This window comes from Lipotes vexillifer, unplaced genomic scaffold (genome assembly GCF_000442215.2).
Source record: "Lipotes vexillifer unplaced genomic scaffold, Lipotes_vexillifer_v1.1 scaffold545, whole genome shotgun sequence".
NCBI classification, from domain to species: Eukaryota; Metazoa; Chordata; class Mammalia; order Artiodactyla; family Lipotidae; genus Lipotes; species Lipotes vexillifer.
This window is the reverse complement of record NW_006779129.1, coordinates 1,521,548-1,525,430: the sequence shown is the minus strand read 5'-3', so window position 1 is coordinate 1,525,430 and position 3,883 is coordinate 1,521,548.

Genomic DNA, 3,883 nt, shown 5'->3' with positions numbered 1-3,883 from the left:
TCCTATTTCCCTGACATACCTGGAAGGAAGGTGTCTGAGCACACCAGGGCGGCCGGGGTGGGGGCTGGGGCCTGGGCAGGGGTTGCCCGACTCTCATCAAAGCATAGAGATGTACTGATACGCTTGACAGTGTGGACGGTCACACTGAGCAGAGTCCCTGTCAGAGGGAGGAAGACTGGGCTGTAAGTTTAAAGGAGACGGAGCCAGCAAAAATGTTAAGCAATGACCAGCTCTGGAGGAAAACCAGAAAGTTGTACCGAGAAGAAAAGGTAATTACAGTGTGTCCACTTGGCTCAGCAGAACACATTTACACAGTTAGAATAAGGAAAGCACTGAGCTCAGGTTAAAAATAAAACTGTGATAACAGCTCTACGGAGAGGTGAGGGACGGGGCGGGGGTGTGAGGAGCTAACACCTCCCTCTACTGGAACAGGAAGATCTAACGCCTTCCCAGACCCCTCCCTTCACCACAAAGGCCAGGCTGATCTGTGGGGCACCCGTGGTGGGGTGGGGGGGGGGGGTTGGGGGCACGGGGGTGGGGGGGTGGACATCTAATCCTAACCCAGTCCCCAGGGTCATTCCTCTCCTTCCTGGTACTTGTCATATTGCCATTTCCTGTTCAATTTGTGTTTTGCACCAATGCCACTTGAGGATGCACATCCACAGGAAGTCTGGGCTGCCTTTGTCAAAGCAAGTTGGCACCTTCCAACACCGGATAGAGTGGCCCAGTTCCCAGAGGCTCTGTCTAAGCTCCTCTTGCCCCAGGGGCCTGGCTGGGGGGAGTGGAGTCTGAGGCTAGAGACAGCACTTGCACTTGGGGTCTAACAGCTGGGCCCACTAGTAATGGTGGCAACCCAGGGCCCTTGGCCTTGTTTTTCCTCTGGGCCTTAGTTTCCCACAATCTGCTCCCCTGCCCAGTTGGGAGGATAAATGAGGACACGTGAAAGGATCCTGCAATGGGCCTGGCACACAGCAGGTGCCCAATATGTGCAAAGATGTAAATCATACAAAGAAAAATGAGATGTGGTCCCAGCGCTCATGGAGCTTTTGATAAAATTACAGACTTTTTTTTTTTTTCAGGGGAGGGTCTATATCTGGATTTACAGAGAAATTTCTTCCCTTTAAGTTTTCTGTTTCTACCTTCTAACTTTTGAACCTGGGGGAACAATCTATCTTTTCTGCATTGGTCTCTTTCCATGTAATAGGAACTGGATTCTCTCCCCGTTCCCTCCCAGCAAGGCGGTGCCAATTCGAGCCTGGCTTCCGCAAGTTGAGAGGATGAAGTAAGAAGGGTGCAGAGGAAAGCGTGGCATCTCAGCCCTTCCTGGGGGGTGGGGGGTGGCAGCACGGGCCCCACCCACCCCCAGGAGATGGTGGGTTTTAGGCAGGGTGAGATTTCAGAGGAATGTCTGAGAAACTCCTTCTCACCCGCCCCCCTGACAGGATCCCCGGGAAGGTCCACAAAAGCCCACGTGCTTTTGTGATCCTCCCCTACCAGGGACCGCAAGCTTTAGCGAAACCTAATTACCTGCCTCATCCCTGAGTTCGCCTGTGTTGTCCTACCCGCATGCTTGGCCCTGAAGCCCTCCTTGCCCACCCACACATTTCCCACCCTGAAGTGTCCCACCTAAACGCTGTTGGCCCCTGGACCCCTCATCCCTGCTGTGTCCCTAACTGGTAAGGAGCTGTCCCTTCCTCTGGCCCCAGGGTGGCACTTTACACGCAATGTGGCACATCAGTCGTGTAGAGGTGAAGGGCAAAGGCCTGGGTGTGTGGCCTCAGACTTGCAGCCAGTCCCCTCGTCCACCAATGAGAATGATGACCACGGCGCTCTGTCACCAGGTGTGGACACGGACGCAGAACAGCGCCTGGCACAGAGGAAGTGTGATGGCTCTGCTGGGGACGGGGAGAGGCAAGCTTTCCTGGGAAGAGCAGATAGCACCTGTCTTCAGCTTGGCTGGCTGTGTGACCTGTGCTGTGACAGCCACAGCCCATCCTGCCTTCGATAAGCAATTGCATTTAAACACAGACGGAGGGCCAGCCTGTGGGTTGGGGCTCTCCGGGAGTGAGGACAGTGGTGATGGCGGCTAGAGGAGGGAGCGCAGATCCACTGGTCCACGTCCAGCCCACTGGATTGGAGCTCGGGGTGGGCCCCGGTGTCTGTTTAACACACTCCGGTGGCAGGTCATCAGTGGGGGGACAGGCCCAGATGGGACCCTGCGTCCCACGCCGCACTGGCCTGCACGGGAAGGCACTAGGCACTGGGGAGGAAGGAGAGGACGTCAGAGGCCGGAACGGAGCCCAAGACCACCCAGCGCTGAAGCAGACCCCCGAGGTCATTTCTGTCTTGGAAACTTTCTCCCTTGGCCTTTCCTGTCATTTCAAGGCCCCTCCTCCACCGAAGCACCTCACTGGCTCCCCAGCCCCCACCGAACCCCCGAAGGTGGGTGTTGCAGTGCCTGACCCACCCGGGCCCCCGGCACTCTTGCAGGCATCCCGGCTGGGGCCAGGGGCCCCCTCTGCACACCTGCTCTCCCCCCCCTTCTTACTCCCTCCTGTCTGGCTCTGGGTCCCAGCCCAGAGGCAGCCTCTCGGCCCAGAGGGGCCTCTCCAGAAAGGTCTCGCCCTCCTTCACCGGGGAAGCCCCTGTGGTTGGGGGGACCGTCTTCTGTCTTCCTTCTCCCACTTAGGTCGCGTTGTTTTTCTCCAAGAACTAGCAGCTCGTCTCCGGCACAGGCCCCATGGGTCAGCCTTGCTTCTGGCACACAAAGGAGGAGGGCAGGTGGGCAGTGGTTGAGCTCGGGAGAGCTGGGGCGCAGGCCAGGCACAAGCCGGGCAGGTGGCTGCGAGGCCTTAGGCCGGTTCCTGGAAGGCGCCTTTTTCTACCTGTAAAATGAGGGTGGGGGCCTGCCTCTCAGGATGCTGAGATGAGGTACAGGAAGCTCTCAGCAGAACCTGGGAACACGGAGGTGGGGCAGGAGTCAGGGCCAAGTGCCTGGCCAGCCCAGCAAGGCTGCCGAAGCGGGCAGGGCAGGGGGTCAGGAGTGGAGGGCAGGGCACCCAGAGGCTGGCTAAGCTTGGGGTGAAGCCGAGGTGGAGCCGGGGAGGAACATGTGCCCTCATCTGGGTGTGGCACCGTCCAGCCGGGAGCGACCCACTGAAGGTCACATGGGTAGGAGGTGGGGCTGTGCTGTCAGAGCTGAGCTGCAAGCTGGCTGACACTGGACTGTGTGCTGGGTGGGTGTCAGGGAGACCTAATCCTTTCCGCACTTTAGCAACGATCAAACTTCCTAGTTACAAAGGCTGCACCACCCAGGGAGGGAAAAAAGAGAGGCTCGAGGGGTGTGGACACTGTGCACTGTGGGGACATCTCTGGGCAACGGGATTAGAGGGATTTTAACTTCAGAACTAGATTTCTGTACTTTCCAAATTGTCTATGATAGCCACGTATTAATTTTGTAATCAGAAAAGGGTGTTACTATAAATCAAGTTAATGAGACCACAAACCAAAAACCTAGGGACCCACTCCCATCAGTGGGGTCTCTCTCTAGATGGGGGGAGGGCTAAAAGGAGGAAAAGGAACAGAGCTGGAAGGAGGGCGCCAGGCAGCGGGGCTCCCCGGAGTGCCACGGGCCAGGGCCACCGCGTCTCTTAGCCCGCGGAGTCAAGTGGAAATCGCGACCCGGGTAACCTCCTGCCCGGCCTCATCCTCTCGCCCCTCCCTCACCACTTCCTCCCGATCACCCCCCACCCCCCCACCCCCCGCGACCACACTGAGGACGCATTATTTTACCCCAAGAGTTTCCCAGTGCAGCAACTGCACAACCCCAAATAGTTTGCACCAGACCTTCCTGTCGCACTGCTGGGCGCAGACGGGCGGGACC